The sequence below is a fragment of the Ornithorhynchus anatinus genome, chromosome 3 (assembly GCF_004115215.2).
Source record: "Ornithorhynchus anatinus isolate Pmale09 chromosome 3, mOrnAna1.pri.v4, whole genome shotgun sequence".
Taxonomy (NCBI): domain Eukaryota; kingdom Metazoa; phylum Chordata; class Mammalia; order Monotremata; family Ornithorhynchidae; genus Ornithorhynchus; species Ornithorhynchus anatinus.
Genome location: NC_041730.1, coordinates 121,699,750 through 121,725,950, shown reverse-complemented (window position 1 = coordinate 121,725,950; position 26,201 = coordinate 121,699,750). Strand labels below are relative to the sequence as shown.

Sequence of the window (26,201 nt, the reverse complement as noted above, 5' to 3'; positions counted from 1 at the left end):
TCGGCCTGTAAGTTGTATTTATTGAGCCCTTACTGTTTGCAGAGCACTGTCCTAAGAGCTTGGGAGAGTACAATATAGCAGGTATATTCCCTGCCTAAAGTGAGTTTACAGTCTAGAGGGGGAGACTGACCCCGATATAAACAAATAAATTACAGATGTTTACATAAGTGCTGGGGGATAGTGGGTGAATAAAGGGAGCGAGTCAGGGTGACGCAGAAGGGAGTGGAAGAAGAGGAAAGAAGGGCTTAGTCAGGGAAGGCCTCTTGGAGGAGATGTACGTTCAATAAGGCTTTGAATGGGTAGCATGGAGTAGTGGATAGAGTATGGGCCTGGAAGTCGGAAGGTCATGGGTTCTAACCTTCGTTCCATCACTTGTCTGCTGTGTGACCTTGGGCATGTCCCTTTACTTCTCTAAGCCACAGTTCCCTGTGGAAAATGGGGATTGAGACTGTGAACCCCACGTGGGACAGGGACTGTATCCAATCCAATTTGCTTGTATCCACCCCAGTGCTTAATGGCACATGGCAAGTGCTTAACAAATACCATAATAATAATATGTAATATTGTATATAATATTAATTATTATTATTATCAGTGAGGGGACAGTAATTGTCAGACAATTGAGAGGATCAAGGGGTTCAAAGTTCTCCCGGAAAGTGCTCCCGGATTTGCCCGGAATCTGTGTATATTTACAAAATGGCACACAGGAGTGTTAACTCTCACATCAGGAAACAGCATGATCTAGTGAAAAGAGCAGGGGCCTAGGAGTCAGAACACGTGGATTTAAATCCTGACTCCGTCACTTGCCTGCTGCGTGACCTTGGGCAAGTCACTTCAATTTTCCGTCTGCTTCCTCAACCATAAAGTGGGGATTTGATACCTGTTCACCCTCCTACTTCGACTTTGAGCCTCATGTGGAACCGGGACGGTGTCCAACCCGATTAACATGTATCCACCCCAGAGCTTAGAACAGTGCTTGACACTCACTAAGCTCTTAACAAATACCATAATAATAGGAATCATCATTTCGATATGCTGTATACCCAGAGCAATGTGAACTGTCATGTGTCTCTGTCCAGCGTGGCTTAATGGAAAGAGTCCGGGCTTGGGAGTCAGAGGTTGTGGGTTCTAATCCAGCTCTGCCACTTATCAGCTGTGTGACTTTGGGCAAGTCACTTAACTTCTCTGTGCCTCAGTAACCTCATCTGTAAAATGGGGATTAAGACTGTGAGCCCCACGTGGGACAACCTGATTACCTTGTATCTACAGCGCTTAGAACAGTGCTTGGTATATGGTAAACACTTAACAAATACTGTCATCATCATCATAGACTGTAAGCTTGTCGTGGGCAGGGAATGTGTCTGTTAATTATTGTATTGAACTCTCCCAAGTGCTTAGTACAGTGTTCTGCATACAGTAAGTGCTCAATAAATATGATTGAATGAGGACCATCCTTGCTCACCCCAGCTCGGGGCTCAAAGAGGGTGTGGGAAGACCCAAATCCTGGGAACAACAAGCAACATGGCCTAGTGGAAAAAGCAAAGACCTGAGAGTCAGAGGACATCTCTACTTGAGTTCCTGCCGACACCCTAAACATAACATACCCAAAACAAAACGCCTCATCTTCTCCATCGTACCCCATCCTTCCCTGACACTCCTTTAAGCCTGAAGGCAATATTCCCTGTCTCACAAACCCCCAAATTTGGCATTATCGTCTCTCTCATGCAACCCACATATTCTCTCACCAAATCTCTCACCAAATCTCTCACCAATTCTCTCACCAATGGTTCTACCTTCACAGCACCTTTAGAATCTGCTCTTTCCTGTCCATCCAAACTGCTCCCGTATTGATCTAAGCACTCGTCACTTCCCACCTCTACTGCATCAGCCTCCTCGCTGACATCCCTACCTCCTGTCTCTCCCCACTCCAGTCTTTACTTGGCTCCACTGCTCAGATCATTTTTCGAAGAAGCCATTCAGTTTACATTTCCCCACTCCTCAAAAACCTCCAGTGGTTGCCCATCTACTTCTGTATCAAACAACCTACAGTTGGCTCTAGGGTCCTCCATCACCTTGCCCCCATTCCTACCTTTCCTCACTGATTTCCCACCATAAACCAGGCCCGAACACTTTGGTCCACTAACTCCAGTTTACTAATTGTATCTCAGTCTCATCTATCTGTCCTGCGACCCCTTGCCCACATCCTCCCCTCTGGTTTGGAACTCCCTCCCCCTTCATATGTGACATATTTCTCCATCTTCAAAGCCTTCCTCAAAGTCACATTTTCTCCAAGAGGCCTTCCCTGATGAATCTCTCATTTCTTCTCCCACCCTCACCTCTATATCACTTCTTCACCTGGATCTGTACCCCTGAAGCACTTGCTTTTCACCCGGCCTCATGCCCACAACACTTACGTGCATATCCTACCGCACTTATGTACATATTCTTATCCTCTGTCTTTCCCTCAAGACTGAAAGGGTAGAGTTTATGTCTCTCAACACATGCTTGGCGCATAGTAAGCACTTAACAAATACCATAATTATTATTATTATTATTTTCCCAACCATTTAGTACAGTGCTCTGCACTCAGTAAGCTCTAAATTCTCTTGCTTAATTGATTGAGCTGGGTTCTAATCCCTGTTCCACCATTTGCCTGCTATGTGACACGAGATGTTCACTAAACTTCTCTGGGCTTCTGTTTCCTCATCTGTAAAATGGGGTTTCAATACCTATTCTCCCTGCCCCTTGGACTGGGAGCTCCATGAGGGACAGGGACTATGTTCAACCTGATTAACTTGTATCTTACCCCAGAGTTTACTGTGGTGCTTGGCACATAATTAGCTCTAACATACAGCATTATTATTACTATTATCACCATTCTCATTAATATTAAGAAATCTCATTTTTGCCATTGATCCTACACCCAGTTTCTCCAAGGGAGTGATTAGGTTTATGGGGTACAGGGCAAAAGTGTCACGTGCAGTGGAGATTTCCAGTGTCTTTGCCATAAATTCACATGAAGTACTGTATTTGTTCTTCAAAACAGGGAAAAATGAAGTTGTGAGTTTAAAGCTTCATTTCTATCTGGCAAGCTATTTCATTTTTAAAATAATTTCTAGGCCATTTTTTCTCCATTTATGGTTGAGCCGGAGCTGAGGATGGCATGCGTTAGGCTTTTTCGATGCCAAAGGAGCTGGCGGGTCTCTTTTTGAATGGATCCTCTGTTCTTCCTTTCCAACCTGGCCTGCACACATACTTATTTCAGGACCCACAGAATACTCTCCTTCTAGGACAGTTAAGTAGGCTCAGCAAACTTGCAATGAAAAGGAATGTAAACCAAGGAGAGCTTACAAACTGACATGCCTCCTTCCTCTCAACCTCTGCTACCTCACTTCAGTTTGCCCACAAGCACCTTTTAAACCTCTTGAAAATGTTTTCAACATTACGCAGCAATTGCGTGATCGTAAAACAGCTCTAGACTGCCTTACACGGTCTTATCCTCCACTTCTCAACGTTTAGTTGACTGAGACTCAAGGGTTAATAATGCTATTTAAAACATACTCTCAGCATTTTAGCAAAAGCCTTACTGTAAATTCAGGGTGAAGGTGGCATTTTGAGGTTGTACCTACATAGCACAAGCAGAGCAAAGATTTTGCAATAATCTGGGGAGTTGGTGGCATCCTCCCTTTGCCACAATTCTCCAGAATGGTTGGGATGGTTCCAAACCCGCCAGATAATTGCACAGCCCTGTTCATTTTGACCAGATAGTCACAGCTTTAAATAAAACAATAAGCCAGTTGGGACTTTTCTGTTTTCACGGGGAACATTTAAACAGAATCAATTTGCAGGCAGTACTACGAATGTGGGGAAATGCACGACCATGATCATAAAAGAAAAAACAGCCGTAGTATGGACCAGAGGTAGTCACATAGCAGCTCAGCTTTTAGATTACAAATGTATGGGTGACCGAGGCGAACGCCTGCAATAACCCGATGGGCCTTTGTGAATTCTGGCTAAACGGCAGTGCGGTTGGGCCTCTTTCCCCACTTATCCTTTCAAGGATATGTCTGCGTAGTTTGAGGTTTATTAAACAAGAGCAACTGCTAATGACTAATGTAGGAATTCCACATGTAGAGTTCTTAACAGAGACCCTACTGTACAGTGTATCATTTTCGGTGATTCGCTGCCTTGGGCTGTGGCGTTATAAGGGACAAGCCTGTTGGTGGAACCTCATTGTATTCTTCCTTTACCTGGTAAAAGTTTAAACTTTCTCCTGGAATTTCCTTATTCAAGTTCAGAAGGTTATTTACATTTACATTTCATTGCCATGCCCAATCGATGGTGTTTATTGAGCACTTTACACCGAGCACTGAAGGAAGTGCTTGGGGGAGGACAGTAACAACAGAGTTGGTAGACACACTCCCCGTGCATTAGGTGCTTACACAGTAGGTAATACAGTACTTGATTGTAGTTTTGTCTCTCTTCCGATGCCTGCGATAGTTTAAATTTAAATAATCCTGTATTACAGAGTGAGGGATGAAAGGGAGAGCAGTGTTTTTCGAGCTGTATTTACTTTGGCAGCAAAGTTTCTTGTGGTTATTGGTCTTAGGAAGTTTATGCAGGGTCAGGCTACCTAGAGGAGCAGGCGGGGCCGTCGTTCATACCAGGCCTCCGGTGAGGCTTCCAAGGGCTGTGGTTTCTAAATGGGAATAATGTCCTGCATTATGTGAAAAAATGATAATAATTGTGGCATTTAAGTGCTTATGATGCCAAGCACTGGTACAGCTACAGAACAATCAGACCCTGTCCCGCAAGGGGCTCGCAGTTTAAGGAGGGAGAACCGGTATTGAAACCTTATTTTATAAATGAGGAAACTGAGGCACAGAAAAGTTAAGTGGAGCCAGGATTAGAACCCAGGTTTCTTGACTCATAGTCCTGTGTGCTTTCCACTAGGCCATAAAATAGATTGCACAGTTTCAATCGATCGCATTTGAGTGCTTACTGTGTATAGAGCACTCGGGAGAGTACGATATAGCAGAGTCGATGGATACGTTCCCTGCCCCCAACGAGCTCTCAGTCTCGGGGGGAGACGGACATTAATATAAATCAGTTATGGATATGGTCATAAGTCCTGTGGGGCTGAGGGAAGGACGAATAAATGGTGCAAATTCAAGTGCAAGGGTGCCGCACAAGGGAGTGGGAGAAGAGAAATGAGGACTTAGTCATGGAAGGCCTCTTGGCGGAGATGTGCCTTCAATAGGGCTTTGAAGGTGGGGAGAGTAATTGTCTGTCAGCTATGAAGAGGGAAGGCTTTGCAGGTCGGAGACAGTACGGGGTTGAGAGGTCAGCTGCAAGACAGATGAGATCGTGATACAGTGAGTAGGTTGGCATTAGAAGAGTGAAGTGTGCAGGCTGGTTGTAGTAGGAAAGCAACGAGGTAGTTAAGAGGGGACAGGGCGATTGCTTTAAAACCGATGGTAAGGAATTTCTGTTTAACATTTAATATCCAAATCTAAATATAAGGGAGGATGGTTGGTAACAATCCCCAGGAATTAATCCTTGGTTTTATGGATTACCCAACTCTCATCCCTTCCGGCAGGACCATGGCACCCTAAAACCCCCTTTCTTTTCTCCCTGGTGTCTACTCTTCCCCTATCTGCTTTCATCCACACTCTCACCCCCCCAGTCGATGGTTTTACACGTCTGCTACTCCCACCTGGCCCTCACTTTCCCTGAAACCTTCCTCCTGCTTTCTCCCATCTTCCCAAGCAGGGGGATTTACCGGTCCTTGATCTCTTCCTCAAATGTCTTGTTCCCTCCATACCTGCTGCCCCTCAAATGCCTTCTCTCCTCCTTTTTCTTTCATCTTCTCTATCCCCTGTCTTTCTCTTCCTCCTCTTCTCTCCTTTCCCTTTTAATTTCATTTTAAGGGTCCCCTCCCGCCAAGTTTTTCCATATCCCTTCCTTCTCCTATTTTTCCTTTGTTGCCTAATTTCCCTCCATCTCGCCCCTTTTATCTTTCCTCTCCTCCTATTATTTCCTTTATTTTTTTTTCTCCCTCTTGTGGTCTTATGCCTTCTCCCTGACTTTCCGGCAGGAAGCTGCTCCCCACAGAATACCCCCCAAGGCACCCAGGACTCTCTGGTACGCCTGGAATTAGTTCCCTGCCAGTCACACACAAGTTAAATGTCCCTTGAATCACATGTCAAATAGCTTACTATGCAGGCCTTAAACCCAGACAAATCTGCCCAACCTGTTCTGCACTCTTTGACATCGTCAGCTGGCAGGCACCTTGCAAAAACAGGATGCCCATTGTAGCTTGCAAGATTCCAAAAAGAGCAAGCCCTCTTAGGCTAATCTCATTTCCTTAGATAAATAATTATGGAACTTAAGTGCTTACTGTGTGACACAGCGCTCTTCTAAGCGCTGGGGTAGCTACGAGCTCGTCAACTTGACACAGTCTCTGTCCCACATGGGGCTCACAGTTTAAGGAAGGGGGATAGGATTTAATCCTCATTTTTCCGATGAAGTAACTGAGGCACCGAGAAGTCAAGTTACTTGCCCAAGGTCACACAGCAGACACGTGGTAGAGCCAGGATTAGAAGCCAAAGGTTTAGAGTTTGACGTTGGTGCTTGAGTCAAGGTCTAATATCATACTTGGTATATCGGGAAATGGGCTCATGCTAAAAAGATGCACACAGGGTAGATTATTCTTGGATAGGTGGAAGAAAATAATCACACTGTAAGTCCTAGCACCAAAATCTCTTTCATTTTATCAGGTTTGGTACAGCCGACAAGGTAGCAGTTGAGCTCTCTGAAGTTGGGCCCTGGCTAGGATAGCCCCTTCTCCCCACCCCTAATTAGCTATTCTTACCTTCAACCAGCTCCTCAAACTTCCATTCTGGCCCTGCCCCATTCGTCTCCTAAGGCAGCTATCAATCATTCGTATTTATGTATACACTGTGTGCAGAGTATGGTGTTAAGCTCCTGGGACAGTACAATTAAAAAAATGCAACAGAGTTGGTAGTCAGCTTCCCTGCCTATAACAAGCTTACAGTCTAGAGGCTGTTGGACACATTTTAAGAAACAGGAGTGACACCTCATTGCTTTCAAAATGAGCTTTGGAGTTTTGGAGAAAGCACATGGGCATCTGATGCCCCACCAAGGCTTAGGCCCAGAGCACGGCTGTGAGCAGGGAAGCAGCGTGCCTTAGAGGAAAGAGCACGGGCTTGGGAGTCAGAGGATGTGAGTTCTAACTCCGGCTCCACCACTTGTCTGCTGTGTGACCTTGGGCAAGTCACTTAATTTCTCCGTGCTTCAGTTACCTCATCTGTAAAATGGGGATGAAGACTGTGAGCCCCACATGGGACAACCTAATTACCTTGTATCTACCTCAGCGCTTAGAACAGTGCTTGTAAGCGCTTAACAGATACCATCGTTATCATTATTATTGTTTTCCTCGAGGTCCCTCCATCACTGGTTTTCTGCCATCTCCCAGGACCCGATCAGAGCTCCTAGATTCAGGATGTGCGACTCCATCTCCTTCCAATCCTTGGACAACACAATTTGGAGGTTGCTATTTTGTCAAAAGCAGCCTGCATCCACCCACAGGGACCCGGTTTGACCTGGTTATCTTGGGTCTACCTACTCTGGGCATAGATCTCTACAAATGGATTGTTGAGGGGAGGGAACATATCTACAAACCCTGTTATATTGTATTCTCCCAAGTGCTTAGTACAGTGTTCTGCACACAATTATGGCTCAAATTTGATTGATTAGGGATTAATAGTCTTCACATATACTGTTACTCAGTTCAGCCAGTCTCCACCCCCCAAACCCAAGAGGGAAAGGGAGAAGAAAACTTCCTTTTTTCTCTCTTTTATTTTTTTAAATTGCATTTAAGTGCTTATTTTGTGCCAGCTACTGTACTAAGCAATGGGGAAGGTACAACTAAACAGGTTGGACACAGTCCGTGTCCCACATGGGACTTGCAGACTTAATCCCCATTTTATAAATGAGGTAACTGAGGCAAAGAGAAGTTACTTGGCTTGCCCCAAGTCACAAAGCAGATCAAGTGGCAGAAATGGGGTCCTCTGACTCCCAAGCCCATGCTCTTTCTTCTAGTCCATGCTGCTTCTCCATGTGACCAGCAAGTAGTTATATTTAATTGTGTAATATATATTTACAGAACACTTTACTGGTTGCACCACCTCCTTGTTTCTTCAGGAACCAAGTCAGCACTGTCAGTCAATGTCTCTGGTGAAGGTGGACCCTTAAAAAATCCTCTGGGCAATAATAATAATTGTATATATAATTGTACATATTGTACATTATTGTATAATTGTTCATATTATTATAATTCCAGCAATCCTGAGGGTGTAATAATAATAATAATGGTATTTATGAAGTGCTTACTATGTACCAGGCACTGTACTAAACGCTGGGGTGGATAGCAGTCCCCGTCCCACCTGGGGCTCTCAGTCTCAACCCCCATTTTACAGGTGAGATAAATGTAGCCCAGTGAAGTGACTTGCCCATAGTCACACAGCGGACAAGTGACAGAGCTGGGATTAGAACCCATGACCTCCAGAGTCCCAGGCCCGTGGTCTATCCACTACACCTCGTTGCTTCTCATAAACAAACGCCCTGTCTGCCTGCTGTTCTTGCTTAGGAGCAGAATCTCTCTTGGAAAATCAATTGGTAATAACATTAAGGACTTGAAATTTGCCAAGCACTAAGTGCTAGGATGATTCAGACATGGTTCTAGGTTTACAATCTAATATGGGAAAAATGAGACACATGGGAAAAGAGGAAAAATCCAAACAGGCAAAGATCAATAAAAAAAAATCAGTAAAAATAATATAATAACTGGGGAATCTAAGTGCTTATCTATCCGCGGTATTTATTGAGTACTTACTGTGTGCAGACCACTGTACTAAAGTGCTTGGGAGAGTACAGTACAGTAGAATTTATTACTTGCCTAGCTCTGTACTGATAACACTAAGAATTGTGGTATTTAAGGGCTTACTATGTGCTTGAGGAGCTGTATTAAGCGCTGGGGTGAATGCAAGCAATCAGGTTGGACCCAGTCCCTGTCCCACATGGAGGTCCCAGTCTTAATCCCCATTTTACAGATGAGGTAACCGAGGCCCAGAGCAGTGAAGTGACCGGCTCAAGGTCACTCAGTAGACAAGTGGCAGTCAGAATTAGAACCCAGATCCTCCTGACTCTCCGGCCTGGGCTCTATCCACAAGGTAACACTGCTTCTCTGGATAGTTACAAGACAATTAAATCTGACATGGTCCCTAGCAAGGTCCCTGGCCCTCACAGGGCTCTGAGTCAACTTTGCAGCTAGTTAGAATAAACCTCAGTCTCCTCAACCCTTCATTCCCAGCTTCCCTGGTGTAAATTACCCCCCACTTGCCCAACAGGTAAGTGTTGAGAAAATAGCTTCTGATCGCCCTCTGCCCCTCTGAGCAGGGGCTTCCCTCCTCTGTCATTGGCTGGAGGGATGGGGGCAAATTAATGGTATTTATTGAGCACTTAGCATGTGGTCTGCTCTGTACTCTGTACAAGTGCTTGGAAAAGTACGATACAACAGAGTTGGTAGTTGCAGTCCCTGCCCTCAAGGAGCTTACAGCCTACCCGGGGAGACAGACATTAAAGTAGATTAGGGATAGGGGAAATAGTAGAGTATTAGACTAAATACATAACTGTTGTGGCGCTTGGGTGACTATCAAAGTGCTTAAAAAGCCACAGCCAAGTTCATAGTTGACGCAAGGCAGATAGAGGAAATGAAGGAGTTAATCTGCCAAGGCCTCTGGGGTTAGATGGGATTTTAAGAGGGTTTTGAATGTGGGGAGAGTTGGGGTCTGTCAGATATGAACGGGGAGGGAGTTCCAGGCCTAAGGAAAGATGTGAGCAAGAGATCGGGGCAAAATAGACGAGATTGAAGTATAGAGAGTACATTGGTGTTAGGGGAGTGGAGTGTGCGGATCAGGTTGTAGGAGATCAGCCGAGAGAGGTGGGAGCGGGAGAACTGATTGAGGCACTCAGACCTGTTGGTGAGGAGTTTCTGTTTGATGCAGAGGTGGATGGGCAACCACTAGAGTTTTTTGAAGAGTGGAGAGATACGAGCTTAATGGTTTTTCAGAAAAATGACCCGGGCAGCCGAGTGAAGTATGGACTAGAGAGAGAGAGGATGCAAGGAGGTCAGCAAGGAGGCTGAGGCAGTACTCCGTTGAGAAATAAGTGCTTGGAAAAGTGGGATAGCAGTTGAATGGAGAGAAAATTTGGCTTCTAAAGATGTTGTGAAATAGAACATTTAGTGACGCTGAATATGTAAGTTGAATGCGAGAAAGGAGTTGAGGATAATGCCAAGGTTACGGGCTTGTGAGACAGAGAGGCTAGTGGTGCTGTCTGTGGTGTTAGGAAATTCAGGGGGAGGACGGGGTTCAGGTGGGAAGATGAGGCGCTGTTTTGGACGTCAGCAGGCCATCCAAGTAGAGATATCTTGAAGGGAGGAGGAAATGCAGGACTGCAGTGAAGTAGAGGGGTCAAGGCTGGAGTGGTAGATTAGTTCATTTTCATTGAGTTGGTAGCGAGCCTGGGAGTCAGAAGGACCTGAGTTCTAATCCCGGCTCTACAATTTGTCTGCTCTCTGACCTTGGGCAAGTGACTTAACTTCTCTGTGCCTCGGTTACCTCATCTGTAAAATGGGGATTGAGACGGTAAGCCCCATGTGGGACGTGGACCGTGTACAACTTGATTATCTTGTAGCCACCCTAGCGCTTAGTGAAGGGTCTAGCACACAGTAAGCGCTTAACAAATACCATTAAAGAATCGGTGGTATTTATTGAATGTTTATTGTGAGCAGAACACTCCTAAGTGCTTGGGAGAATACAAAACAAAGAAGGTTGGTAGACACGTTCCCTGCCCACAAGGAACTTACAGTCTAGAGAGGGAGCCAGATATGAAAATGCATTATGGAATATACATAAATGCCGTGAGGCTGAGTGTGGAGAAAATAGCGAGTGCTTAAAGGGTACAGAACCAGTTGGAGCCATGAGAATAGAAGGGGACCCAGGTCCCAAGATCCTGACAAAGATGGAATCCTTTGGCTTCCAAAGCCTGGGAAGATTAGAACTTCCCTTTTCTCTTGCCTTGGTGGAGGGACTCAGAGAACTCTGCATTGTGACTCCCAGTTGTCAGTCTCTGAAATCTTTTGTTTCCTGGTTGAGGCGGTGTAGTTTCTGTGGAGCCAGTTGGCCTGCTTCTGTGTGTCCATCATTGCATAAGACTAAGTTATCATGCTTCATGGAGTTTTTATAGATACTTGTCAAGCACCAAATGCCGAAGTGGAGTGCTGGCAGACAGTAATCTTAAGACGCCTATCCTTTGGGCGATTCTAAAAAAAGGCCTCGCTCCTCTCATTAATCCTCTTCACCATATCGTGCTGACATTGATGGGATGCTGAAGTAATGCAACTGTTTGGGTTTTCATCGTCCTTCTGGAAAAGCTCTGAGCATTGGCCCGGGGTACTGATGGTGTTCCCGGCCCAGACAGGGAGCGATTGGATTGGGCTCGGAGGGGTTACGGAAGTGCCTGGGCCGTTGTCGGAGGTGGGAGCTGAGATCGGAAGTCACATGGCCTAGTGGATAGAGCACGGGCCTGGGAGTCAGAAGGCCCTGGGTTCTAATCCCAACTCTGCCACATGCGTGCTGTGTGACCTTGGGCAAGTCGCTTCACTTCTCTGGGCGTCAGTTACCTTGTCTGTAAAATGGAGATTAAGAGTGTGAACCCTATGTGGTTCAGGGACTGTGTCCAACCCGATTATCTTGTATCTACTGCAGTGCTTAGAACAGTGCTTGACACGTAGCACTTTACAGGTACCATAATTATTATTATTGTACCTCCTTCCATTTTTCCCCACTTGTCATGACCCACTGCTTCCTTCCCTCATCACGCCACCCTAACATTTTTCTGCATTCCTCACCCCATTGTTCCCTCCAATGCCCCACTCGCTCATCTTCTTTAATTACAACACGCTGCAACCTTTGGAGACCCCTTAGTCAGATCTCATATTCCTATAATAGAGCCTTGTGCCTAGGTATTAGTGCTATTTGTAAACATTCATGAGTAGGATGTCCAGATTTGGAAGCACCAGTAACTGGGCTCCCTTTCTTCTTTCCTCACTCTGAGCTAGGAAATCCTAACAAAGCTGGATTCTTCTGAATCTACCCTCAAAATGCTGTATATCTGTGTCTGAAGTGCCCTCGAAATGCCAATTCTTCTAAGAAGCGGCTGCTGCGTTTCATCAGGAAAGAGCCAAATGGAATACCATACATAGTCTGATGACTGCGGCCTGGCCTAAAAAGATTAGAAGCAGCATGACCAAGTAGGTAGAGCATGGGCCTGAGAGGCAGGAGAACCTGGGTTCAATCCCGGCTCCACCGCTTGTTTGCTGTGTGATTTGGGGCAAGTCCCTTCACTTCTCTATGCTCAGTTACCTCATCTGTAAAATGGTACCTAACCTAACCAACCTAACAACCTGGTATCTACTCCAGCACTTAGTACAAGTGCCTGACACATAGCGCTTAACAAATGCCATTTAAAAAAAAATTAAGCTCACTTAATTTCAATGTAGGCAGGGAGCGTCTCTTCCAACTCGGTTATATGGTACTCTCCCAAGCTCTTAGTACAGTGTTCTTGCACACAATAAGTGCTCAGTAAATATGATTGATTAAGGATCTTCAGACTGGAAAGATGAGGGGCTGGAAGGGGGTATGATTGAAGTCTACAAAACCATGAAGGAGATGGATCTAGTAAATATGGAATTGTTGTTCACCCAATGCCACAGCGCCAGAGTGAGGAAGGACCCATTGAAGTTGAAAGGTGCTAAACTTCAAACAACCCAAAGAAAACATGGGGTTCACATGTGTGGTGAACTTCTGGAATTCTTAGCTAGGGGACGTTGGGCAGGCAGGAGACATCAACAGGTTTCAAAGAAGTTCAGCTAAGTTAATGAATAAGCTTTGACCCGACACTTGGATCTAAACCCTTTATTCATCCCACAATCAGCTCCACCTCACTTATGTACATATCCATAATTTATATTAAGTTATTCAAGAGGGAGGGCTCCTCCCTCTAGACTGTAAGCTCATTGTAGGCAATCTTGTCTACCAACTCTGTTATATTTATCTTCTTAAGCATTTAACACAGTCCTGTGCACACAGTATATGCTCAAATACAACTGATTGATAAGCAGTTCCCAGTGGATTGACATTGGGAAAGTTAGAAATGTGAAGCAAATAGGTCATCAGTAGTATTTATTGAACACTAATTTTTGTAGAGAGCCCTTGGGACAATACAGTAAGGTGGTAGATATGACCCCTGCCCTTAAGGATTTTATAATCTAGTAAAATTCTCCTAGCCACTAGGATGGGTGGTCAGGAGGAAGACGATCTCACAGTTCCTGTTGCCACCTTCAGAGGCAATTCTGGGCTGGATGGACTTTGAACTAACCCAGTAAAGGCATTGCTTATCTTCTTCTTAAAGTAATGTGTATATCTCTTAGCCCCACCTAGGAGTAGGGACCCCAGTGTCAGTTTTCACCTTTTAAGTCCATAATTTTTTCTAAATATTTGTCTCTTCCTGGAGACTCGTGCCAAGTCACGGATTGCCTGCCTCTAGGGTGGTTGTTGGATTTTTTTTAATACTGCTGCCTGGGCACACTGAATCTTGTACTTTTAATCAGATGAAGCATACTGGGGCCCATTTTGCTTACAGAAAGCCAAAAGAAAGCAAGCTTTCCATGTATGGTTTAGAATCATCCAGATCACCCTGCTTTTCAGTCTTCCCTCCCGGATGATTTTCTGCAGCTGGAAAGACATTTTTCTGGTCAATAAAAAACTTTTTGTTCCTGGGTCAACCTCTACCAAAAATGGAAGTAACTCACAACTATCCAGAGGGCCTGTCCCCGGCCCCAAACTAGAAGGGACTTGGGGGGTTGAGGGCCCTATCTCCCTGAAGAGGTTTGCTTGTGGGATGGTTGGTCAACAGAAATGCTCTAGGCATGTCACTCCCCTCCTCAGAAACCTCCAGTGGTTGCCTATCAACCTTCGCTTGAAGCAAAAACGCCTCACTCTTGGCTTCAAAGCTCTCCATCCCCTTGCCCCCTCCTACCTCTCCTCCCTTCTCTCTTTCCACCGCCCACCCCGCACGCTCCGCTCCTCCGCCGCCCACCTCCTCACCGTCCCTCGGTCTTGCCTATCCCGCCGTCGACCCCCGGCCCACGTCCTCCTGCGGTCCTGGAATGCCCTCCCTCCTCACCTCCACCAAACTAACTCTTTTCCCGTCTTCAAAACCCCACTGAGAACTCACCTCCTTCCCGGACTGAGCCTCCCCTTTCCCTCTGCCCCTCCTCCCCTCCCTATTGTCCCTACTCTCTCCCTCTGTTCTAACCCCTTCCCTTCCCCACAGCACTTGATTATATTTGTATATATTATTTATTGCTCTATTTATTTTATTGATGATGTGTATATATCTATGATTCTATTTATTTTGATGGCATTAATGCCTGACTACTCGTTCTGTTTTGCTGCCTGTCTTCACCTTTTAGACTGTGAGCTCGTTGGGCAGGGGTTGTCTCTATCTGTTGCCGAATCATACATTCCATGCTCTGCACACAGTAAGCGCTCAATAAATACGACTGAATGAATAAATGAAGTAAGCAGGTGTGGAGGCATATGGAGAAAGGGGCCATGACTGTCTGAGGCTCAGCTAATGGTAAGAAGTTTCTGTTGGATGCAGAGGTAGACGAGCGATCACTGAAGGTTCTTGAGGAATGGGGAGATGTGGACTGAACTTTTTTTTTAGAAAAATGATCCAGGCAACAAAGTGAAGAACTAATCAAAGTGAGAAGAGACAGGAGGCAGGGTGGTCAGCGAGGAGGCTGATACGGTAGTCAAGGGTGGGGTACGATAAACCTTGAATCAGCATAGCAGCCCTCTGGATGAAGAGAGCAGATTTTAGTAATGTCGTGAAGGTAGAACTGACAGGGTTTGGTGATAGATTGAATGCGAGAGTTGAACGAGAGGTTAGTCTTGGATAACGCCAACGCTACGGGCCAGTGAGGCAGGGAGGATGGTATTGCTCTCTGCAGGAGTGGGAAAGAGGGGGACGACAGTGTTTAGGTGGGAAGATGAGGAGTTCTGTTGTGGACTTGATCAGTTTGAGGTGTCGGGACATCCAGGGAAAAATGTCCCGAAGGCAGGAAGAAATGAGAGACTGCAGAGAAGGAGAGATCAGGGCTGGAGAGGTAGATATGGGAACCATCCATATAGAGGTGATAGTTGAAGTTAAGGGAGTAGACGAAGTCTCCAAGGGAGAGTGTGTAGCTGGAGAAAAGGGGACCCAAAACTGAGCCAGATTGGAGGAATTGGAGGATAAGAAAGAGTTTGGGGAGAAAGGTAGCCAGTTTAGTAGAATAGAGCAGAGAAGTCAATCTGGATGGGCCAAAACTGTTGAATTTAGTCACGTACACCAAAAACCCACATGAGAGCAGCTGCAGTGGCTTAGGTTGGAAATCCATTTGGAAACAGTTGGAAACTACTTCTACTACTACTAATAATGCTGGTATTTGTAAGCACTTACTATGTACAAAGCAGTGTTTCAAGTGCTGGGGTGGAGGGATATAAGGTAATCAGGTTGTCCCACGTGGGGCTCACAGTCTTCATCCCCGTTTTACAGTTGAGGTAACTGAGACACAGAGAAGTTAGGTGACTAGCCCAAAGTCACACAGCTGACAAGCGGCCGAGCCGGGAGTAGAACCCGTGACCCCGGACTCCCAAGCTCGTGCTTTTTTCTCACTAAGTCACACTGCTTCTCTCAATCTAGAATTCTGGCACACCAAAATTGGGGGGTGATTTTTGTGATATCACTACTTCTCTGTCTTCATTTTTAAACATAATCGGCTAATCTCGTCACAAGCCATGGGTCTAACTTATGCATTATAAGCTCTTTATTTGTCTCTTTAGCCAAGTAATGTGATTCCAAGAAAAAGACAATGAATCCCGCTGTCCATTAAAACCAACTTTCCTATGTATTTATTCCTCTTGTTTGCTGCTTAGTATCGATTTTTTGGCTGGCAGTGTTGTGAGGCTGGTCGGTGTCCTGTAACGTAATCTGGTTTTGGGGTTTTGTTTTTTTTTTGATAGATTGTGAACACTGAGGTACAGGGACCTGTCTAATTCCCACCTGTGCATGCTTTCCCAAGACTTGCAGTCCTCTGCACACAGTAAGCATTATATACAAAAAGCTATTACTCCTCTTTAACACCATGGCACTTCCTTCATCAGATGCATGTCAGGAGGATGTGCTGAACGATCTTGGGAATCCGAAGGTTGCTGACATGTCAGATGAGAAAAATGGAGTTCTTTTACTTGAGTCACTCTGTCTCATTGAGTGGTTCATGTTGCATTGAGTGGTTCATGTTCATGACAGCCATAAAAATGATATTTGTCATCTAGACTAATTAGGGAGGTGGGGGGGTGGTTTAAGTACCATAATAACTGTGGTAAGTGCCTTCTATGAGCCAAACACTACTATATCCTGGGGTAGATACAAGATAAAGACAACCCCTGTCTCGTACAGAGCTCACAATCTAAGAGGGAGAATAGGTATTGGCTCCCCATTTTACAGATGAGGAAACTGAAGCACAGAGCTGTGAAGGGACTTTCCCAGGGTCACCCAACAGGAAGTGACAGTGCTGGGATGAGAACCCGTGCTCTCCCGGGCCTGTGCTCTTTCCATTAGGCCATGCTGTTTCTCAGGGTTTGGAAGGATTACAAGGCTAGTGTCCAGCCGGAGGCTTTATGAGCTACAAATTGCAGCCCCAGATTGGCACAGGAAAGGGCAGGCTGGGGGGAGGGTGGTAATCTGTCCCTCTATCCCCATGCCTTTGGTGCTCTACCCTGAACACACCTTTGTTAACAGAAAGTGCCAGCCTAGCAGCAGGAGAGAGCAGATACGAGGGTAGATGCTTCGGCTTCCTGGCGAGGTAAACTGGGGGGATGGAAGGAGGCAGGCGGGCATATGGAGAAAGGGGCAGTCGTTGCAGGAGGAGTATTGTGCTCTATGGGGGTTGGGGCCCCCGGAGAACACTCAGATTTGGTTTTAATTGAAGCTAAAGAGTCTCCCTACAGGCCCCAGAAGAGGCTTTTTTCGGTATCGGTATTTATAGGCTTAAAAACAAAATCCAACTGAGGGCTTTCTATTGGCATCTTCTGGATTTCCTGGAATCGCCCTTGATTTCAGGCCTAGATTTTTCCTTTAATCGGTGGCGGTTTTGCGACTTTCTGGAGCGCAGACTAGAATCCCCCCGTTGGGAAAACCGAGGGGTGAAAGCTGAGCCGAGCCACGGAACTGGATAGAAATCGAACTGTGTCTGCGATCACTTGAGCAAGTGGAGTGAATCCTAAACTGGTCATCCTGCTGGCAAGACGAGGGGTATGTGTGGGTAGGGAGGGCGTGTTTGTAGGCCCTATTTAGAGTCCTCTTCATCTCCCTCTCTGCTGTGGTCACCCTCTGCCCTAGGGGAGTGCGGAGAAGGTGCTAGAAAGGCCCGAGGGGAGCAAACGCTCTCTTTGGGAGGCTGCCCCAGGCTTGTCCATCGAGCTGTCAGCTTAGCCCTGGCTTGTGGAGCTGCAGAAGAGGCAGCAGAAGCTTCGGCTGAGCCCAGGGGAGTGATGATATTGAAAGAAACACCCAGATTTTGCAGTTTACAGTTGGGTCTGCAGAGGGAAAGTGGGGCGTTAGTTCAGAGGGACACGTAGCTCACGGGCTGTGTAGCGCCCTCTGCTGGCCAACAGATGTCATTGTGGCCTTTTCTCATCGGCAAAGACAAAGCGGAAAACGAAGCCAATTTATAACAACAATATAAGTTATTATGACAATAGTAATGATTATCGTATTTCTTAAGCACTTACTACGGGCCAGGCACTGTTCTCATCGTGTCTCTCTGCACCACAAGCTCAGTGGAAAGAGCCCGGCCTTCGGAGTCAGAGGTCATGAGTTGGAATCCCAGCTCTGCCACTTCTCAGCCGGGTGACTGCGGGCAAGTCACTTCACTTCTCTGGGCCTCAGTTACCTCATCTGGAAAATGGGGATTAAGACTGGGAGCCCCACGTGGGACAACCTGATTCCCCTGTGTCTACCCCAGCGCTTAGAACGGTGCTCTGCACATAGTAAGCGCTTAGCAAATACCAACATTATTATTATTCTCCCCGGTTTCCAGGAGTGCCCTGGGAAGAGCATGCTGTGCTTTCGTTTGGTTTTCCCCTAAGTAGATTCAGTCGGATTTATCGAGCGCTTACTGTGTGCAGAACACTGTACTAAGCGCTTGGAATGCACAGTTCGGGCATTGGACAGAGGTCATCCCTGCCCAACAATGGGATCACAGTAATAATAATAATGGCATTTGTTAAGCGCTTACTTTGTGCAAAGCAATGTTCTAACTGCTGGAGAGGATACAAGGTGATGAGGTTGTCCCACATGGGGATCGCAGTCTTAATCCCCATTTTACAGATGAGGCAACTGAGGCATGGAGAAGTTAAGTGACTTGCCCAAAGTCACACAGCTGACAAGCAGCTGAGCTGGGATTTGAACCCATGACCTCTGACTCCCAAGCCCGTGCTCTTTTCACTGAGCCACGCTGCTTCTCTAAACGGGGGATGTCCAAGAGGCATTGTGTATCTGTCTTCGTTACCAAAAAAATAATAATTCTTGCTTTCGATGATTTATGTGATTCTCCAAAATGAGACGAATGGTGGTTGTCTAGCTGGAACTGAGCCCAGAATGGGAAAAGCCGGTACGTGTTATTAGGTGAACAGTGGGCAGAAAGCTCCAGAGCAGGAAATCTGGAGGACGCTACTTCCTGAGGCATCTGTTTGCATCTTTTTTTTTTTTTTTTTTGTATTTAAGTGCTTACTATGTGTCAAACACTGTTTTAAGCACCGGGGTAGTTACAAGTTAAATAACGTGGGGCTCATATCTTGCTCCTCCCGGCCATGATCCATCGTACGGCGACTAGCACCAACTGGATCTTGTCCACTAGAGAGTTCGAGATGTTTCTAGTTACAGAATTTGCAAATAAAAATGCTGCTGGAACTGATCTCTTATACTCCCCTGGCACATGTTGTTAAAACAGAGATGACTTGCAGAGGTGCCTGAACACCAGAGAGACTATCAGCTGTGTCTGGCTGGGCCGGGCAGCACAACAGCTGCTGATTTAGGCAATTAGGCAGATTTAAACTCAATTATTCATCACTTAGCACCCTCATGTATTCAGTGTCCATAAAGAAATTACCTAAGCCTCTAGTGTTTTTCAAAACTAGGTTTTACTTTGCAAATGATCAAGGTTTGTTAACCCATTTTTCAGGTACTCAATTAGCAAAGAATTTTCCAGAATGTCGGCGAAGGCTTCAGCTTTCCAGATAGCACTGTGTATTAGCTGGGACTGATCACTTGGTCCTAGTGACCAAGGCCTTGTCCTAAATTGGCGTTGGTGAGTACAGTATCGCTTCCTCCTGAGAAATATTCCATTACATAATAATGTTGGTATTTGTTAAGCGCTTACTATGTGCAGAGCACCGTTCTAAGCGCTGGGGTAGATACAGGGGAATCAGGTTGTCCCACATGAGGCTCACAGTTAATCCCCATTTTACAGGTGAGGTAACCGAGGCACAGAGAAGTTAACTGACTTGCCCACAGTCACACAGCTGACAGGTGGCAGAGCCGGGAGTCGAACCCATGACCTCTGACTCCGAAGCCCGGGCTCTTTCCACTGAGCCACGCTGATTCCCCGATAATAATGTTGGTATTTGTTAAGCGCTTACTATGTGCCGAGCACCGTTCTGAGAGCTGGGGTAGATGCAGGGTAATCAGGTTGTCCCACATGAGGCTCGCCGTCTTAATCCCCATTTTACAGAGGAGGTCACCGAGGCACAGAGAAGTTAAGTGACTTGCCCACAGTCACACAGCTGACAGGTGACAGAGCCGGGATTCGAAGCCATGACCTCTGACTCCCAAGCCTGGGCTCTTTCCACTGAGCCACGCTGCTTCTCTAAGCTACATCAGCTAACGTCCCTATAGCTATAGCGTCCCTACATCGGCTACATAGCTGCATCGGCTAGCGTCCCTATACTTTTGAGGTTTGGGGTTGAACACCACCCTGGGCTCTCTTGACTCTGATTTTGCCTCTGTAATCTTTCTCCTGGACTGTGCCAGGGGGCCTGTTGAGCCACCAACATTCCCTGGATGGGGTCTGCAGGATGGTGATATTTACCTGTTTTCTAATCCCAGCTCCACCACTTGTTTATGTGACCTTGATCAAATCACTTACTTCTCTGGCCTCAGTTACCTCATCTGTGAAATGAGGATTGAGACTGTGTGTCTCACGTGGGACAGGGACTGTGACAACCCAATGTGCTTGTATCCGCCTCTGTGCTTAGTTCAGTGCCTGGCACATAGTAAGTGCTTAACAAATGCCACAATTATTATGATTACCTCTTTCAGGCTCATATGGTTAGGGATGATGAATGATCTATGACAAAATCCCAGCTCTGGCAATTACATGCTGGGTGACCTTGGGGAAGTCACTCAACTTCTCTTTGCCTCAGTTCCCTCATCTGTAAAATGGGGATTATTCATTCATTCAATAGTATTTATTGAGCGCTTACTATGTGCAGAGCACTGTACTAAGCGCTTGGAATGAACAACTCGGCAACAGATAGAGACAGTCCCTGCCGTTTGACGGGCGCACGGTCTAATCGGGGGGGACGGACAGACGAGAACGATGGCAGTGAATAGAGTCAAGGGGAAGAACATCTCATAAAAACAATGGCAACTAAATAGAATCAAGGCGATGTACATTTCGTTAACAAAATAAATTAGGGAACTGTTCTCCCTTCCACTTAGACCTTGAGCACCATGCATCAGGGACTGCATCTAACATAATTAACTTGTATCTACCCCAGCACTTAGAACAGTGTTTGACACGTAGTAAGCGCTTAACAAATACCATACCAAAAAAACCCCCCAAAAAACAACCCACTGCTCTTGGCCCATTGGAAAGAATGGGGATCTAGGAGACAGGAGACCTCAGTTCTACTTACTGCGAGCCCCACGCGGGACAACCTGATTACCCTGTATCTCCCCCAACGCTTAGAACAGTGCTATGCACATAGTAAGCGCTTAACAAATACCGACATCATCATTATTTTCAATAAATCAATCAGTCATATTGATTGAACAGAGGACTCTACTCGGTGGAAAATTCCATCGTGTGGCTCTTCAAATCAGTCGATTGTATTGAGGGCTTTCTGTGTGCAGAACACTGTACTAAGCACTTGGGACAGCACAATATAACCAAGTTGGTAGACACGCTCCTACCCACCCTGAGCTTGCAGGACCTTGAAATAAGTACAGGATAGTCAAATTGGACAGAGTCCCCATCCCACAGAGGGCTCACAATCTAAAGAGGTGGAGGAGTAAGGATCCTGTCCCCATTTAATGGATGATGAAACTGAGGCCCAAGAGCATTAGTGACTTGAACCAGGTCACACACACACTCACTAAAGGCAGAGTGGGAATTAGAATCTGTGTCTCCTGCTTCCCAGACCAGTGCTCTTGCCACTAGGCTATGCTGTCTCCCTAGGAAAAGCTGATTCCAATGGGCCTGAACTGGTGGAACCTGGAGCCTCCAGCTTTAGGCTGCCTTTAGGAGCCGGAGAGTGTCAGAAGCAGGACGGCTACCTCTGCTCAATCTGTTTCTGCTCCCGGAAGGCTAGAGTAAGCAGATGGTATCCGGGGTTCTCAAGATCCCAAAAACTGAATTCTGGAATCCTGAGCCCAGGGGAACAAGCCGTAGAAATTGTGTTGATACAGTGATAAGAGCGAGTCCTGAAAACTCCTTGGGTTCAGGGGGAACTTATGCCTAATGAGCGGGTTCTCCCGTAGCCCAGCGACTGCTTTCCAAATTGCCCGGGTGCCTGGGTAGAAGTAAGGGCAGATGGGAGGGAAGGGGAGGAGGGTGTGAGAAGGATCCGAGAGAGTGGCGTGACCCTGGGGCAGGGCACCAAATTACACGAGAACAGCGCCAGTCCTCAGATGAGGGGCCTGGGTGGCAGAGGCAGAGTCACGGCCGGTTGACCGGAGGGATCGGGTACCGTGACGTAGCACGCGTGACTACCCGTGTTGGGGAGTGGGTGTGTACCGTGCGTCGGAGACTGGAGGGTTAAGAGCGTGGTTTAAGGCCTCTAGACTAGAAGCTCATTATGGGCAGGGAATGTGTCTACCAACTCTGTTAGATTGTACTCTCGTCAGTGCTTAGTTGAGTGGTGAAGCAGCGTTCAACGTTCAGGCGTTCAACGCCTGAGGGATCAGGAGGGAAAGCTCGCTCCCTTCAGTTGGCCAAGTCGGCCTCCTACTTCAATCAATCGTATTTATTGAGTCCTCACTGTGGGCAGAGTAATAATGGTGGTATTTGTTAAGCGCTTACTATGTGCCAAGCACTGTTCTAAGCGCTGGGGTAGACATAGGGGAATCAGGTTGTCCCACGTGGGGCTCACAGTCTTGATCCCCATTTTACAGATGAGGGAACTGAGGCACAGAGAAGTTAAGTGACTTGCCCACAGTCACACAGCCGACAAGTGGCAGAGCTGGGATTCGAACTCATGAGCCCTGACTCCAAAGCCCATGCTCTTTCCACTGAGCCATGCTGTTGAGTAAAATCACATCAAACTGGCTAAAAAAAAAAACAAACCCTCAAAACAACCTCTGCTATTGAGACCACTCCCACTCCCTTCTGCGTCACCCTTTGCTCTTCCCCACCTCTCCCCGCCTCACAGCACTTTTGTATATATCTTTAATTATATTTATTTATATTGAAGTCTATTTGTCCTGATGTCTGTCTCTCCCCCCTAGACTGTGAGCTGGTTATGCGCAGGGATTGTCTCTATTGCTGTATTATACTTTCCCAAGCGCTTCATGCAGTGCCGTGCACACAGTAAGTGCTCAATAAGTATGATCGAATGAATGAATGAAAAATAAAATTGAATCAAAAAGAGCAGCCCATATGCCCCTCAGAGTGGCTAATAGTGCATTACCCTTTCTAGTTTGCAGGGTTTTTTGAAACCCCAGATTTCAAGGCTAAAAACAGTTTTATCAATCAGTGGTATTTATATCATATACCATATATCATATGGTATTTATATCAGTGGTATATAAATCAGTGGTATTTATTGCTTACTGTCTGCAGAGCACTGTGCTAAGCTCTTGGGGGAGTACAGTGCAACAGAGTTGGTAGACATGTCCCTTGCCCACAAGGAGCTTACTGTCTAGAGGCTTATTTTGATTGTTGCGACTGGTGCCTATCTCGAACACTAAGTGCCAGCTAAGACACCCCAACTTCAATCTGTAGGAGTCACGGCAGTCACTCAGTCAGTCGTACTTGAGCGCCGTATTAAGCGCATGGGAGAGAATGATATAACAGGTACTTTCCCTGCCCTCAGTGAGCTTACAGTCTAGAGGGGGAGACAGATGTTAGTGTAAATAATTTACCGATATGTACATAGGTATTGTGGGGCTGGGATGGGGGGGGATGAATGAAGGGAGCAAGTCAGGGCGATGCAGAAGTGAGTTGAAGACAAGGAAAAGAGGGCTTAGTCAGGGAAGACCTCTTGGAGGAGACGTGCCTTCAGTTAGGCTTTGAAGTGGGGGAGAATAACTCTCTGTCAGATTTGAGGAGGGAAGGTGTTCCAGGTCAGAGGCGGGACATGGCTGAGAGGTGAGCGGCAGGAACCAGAGCCACACAAGAGTCTTGGGGTCCCCCTTCGTGAATGTGAGGTCACTTTGCACTAATGGGAAATGTCGGGCTGTGAGACCTGATCATCCCTGTATCTTTTGCACTGCTTAGAACACTGCCTGACACACAGGAAGCACTTAACAAATACTACCATCATTAGAGAAGCTGCATGGCCTACTGGAAAGAGCAAGGTCCTGGGAGACAGAGGTTATGGGTTCTAATCCTGGCTCTGCTGCTTGTTTGCTGTATGACCTTAGGCAAGTCACTTCTCATGCCTTAGTTACCCATTCCTGTAAAATGGGGAGCAAGACTGTGAGCCCCATGTGGGACAGGGACTGTGTCCACCCTGACTACCTTGTATCTATCCCAGTGCTTAGAACAGTGCTTGGCACATAGGGCCTAACAGATACCACAATTATAATTACCATTAGTTAGGGAGAAGCAAAAAGGTCAGGAAGGGTTTTGACTCTCATCTCTCATGATTTGCTTCCTGACAAGTGGGAAAAGTGGGGACTTAACACCCACCATTTTTTTTTTGTGGGGAGCGAAGCCACGAAGTCCCTCCTAGAAGGTGATCATTAAAATCTTGGTCATCATGGTAGGCCCTCTTGACTAGTGTCAAGAGAGGTTGGTCTTGGGGGTGGTTCTATTCCAAGATAATTCAAAATATGTTATCAGTAGCCTAGTTGGAGGATCTGAGAGCATCTCGTCAAATGTACCAGTGACGATAAACTGGGTACCCTTGCCACCTTTCGATGATGCAGAAATGACATTCATAGTGACTTTGATCATTTTTTGCAAGTCATAGGAAGACAAGGGGAATTATAATTTTTCATGATATTTAAGCGCTTAGTGTGCGCCCGGCACTTTACTAAGCTCTGGGGTAGGTACACAGTCCCCGTCCCCCATGGGGCTCACAGTCTTAATCCCCATTTTACAGATGAGGTAACTGAGGTACAGAGAAGTAAAGTGACTTGCCCAAGGTCACACAGCAGACAGGTTCTAGAGCCAGATTAGAAGCCAGGTCCTTCTGACTCCCAGGCCCATGCTCTATCCATTAGAGAAGTAGCATGGCTTAGAGGAAAGAGCCGGGGCTTGGGAGTCAGAGGTCGTGGGTTCTGATGTCGGCTCCGCCACTTGTCTGCTCTGTGACTTTGGGCAAATTACTTGACTTCTCTGTGCCTTAGTTCCCTCTTCTGTAAAATGGGGAGTAAATGTGGATTAAAGTGAGCCCCATTTGAGGCAACCTGATTACCTTATATCCCCCCATCCCAGTACTTAGAACAGTGCTTTGCACATAGTAAGCACTTCCCAGCGCTTAGAACAGTGCTCTGCACATAGTAAGCGCTTAACAAATACCAACACTATTAATAAATACCAAATGCCATCATTATTTAGGCCATGCTGTCTCTAATTAAGATGAATGCATGGTAGCACCTTTGGGGCCAAATAAAATTCCAGAAATTCAGGGTGGGAAAAGACAGGGTGCAGGTAGAATAATCCCCCAAGATCTTAACTGATGAGGACCTGAATTGAATTCAGGAATCAAGAGCCATAGTCCAAGAACAGGATTATCTGAAGTGGAAGAGCCAGGAAGCCCTCTTCTTCCTCCCGTGTGGGTCAGAGATCAATGACATCCTGGTTTCTTCACTATAGATTAAGATTTTCAAAGACAGGCATTACATCTGTTCTGCCCATTACACCATTACACAGTTGCACACTGTAGGTGCTCCATAAATACTGTTAATGATGGTCATTGAAGTGAGTCTGGAGAAGGGTTTTCTAAATTATAGAAAATTATATTTAGTTCTCCTAAAAATGTGATCTGTTTTTGATGAACCTCATGTTAAGGGAAACCGGTTTTATGAACTTCAGGCTTTGACTGGTTCTCAATGTGTGCACCATTATTTCTTCCGGCATCACATCATGTTCCCTCCAGGCACACAATCTTATTTACTGAGTGCTTACTGTGTGTAAAACACCGTACTAAGTGCTTAGGAGAGTACAATATAAGAGAGTTGGTAGACTTGTTCTCTGCCCGCAATGAGCGTATGGTCTAGAGGGAACATCCCCTTATTCGCTGACAGCATCCTTTCCCATACCATAGCACATTAGAGGAGAACTGACTATATATTTTATAAGTAAAGGCTAAGGATTGACCCCCTGTCAGGGTCGCATCTGGAGAGTTTCTAATACTCTACTAGTCTCGACTAAACCCGGGGAGAGTCAAGCAGAGGCCGGTCCATTCCATTCCTAGCTTGGCCAGTGGCTAGCGAGTGGAAGGCAATCTGCTACAAGTCAAAACTCACCCGTGCTGGGCAGCAGCGGCGTGGGAGAG

The 26,201-nt window shown here is 46.3% G+C and overlaps 1 protein-coding gene and 1 non-coding gene across 2 annotated transcripts in view; both read left to right on the top strand.

Moving 5' to 3' along the window:
- SORBS1 (sorbin and SH3 domain containing 1) overlaps positions 1–26,201 on the top strand; it is a 257,482-nt gene that overhangs the window by 113,056 nt on the left and 118,225 nt on the right. The window lies entirely within an intron of this gene.
- On the top strand, positions 26,024–26,162 carry LOC114810968. Its single transcript, XR_003758656.1, has one exon. It is a non-coding gene; the product is annotated as a small nucleolar RNA SNORA7 (small nucleolar RNA).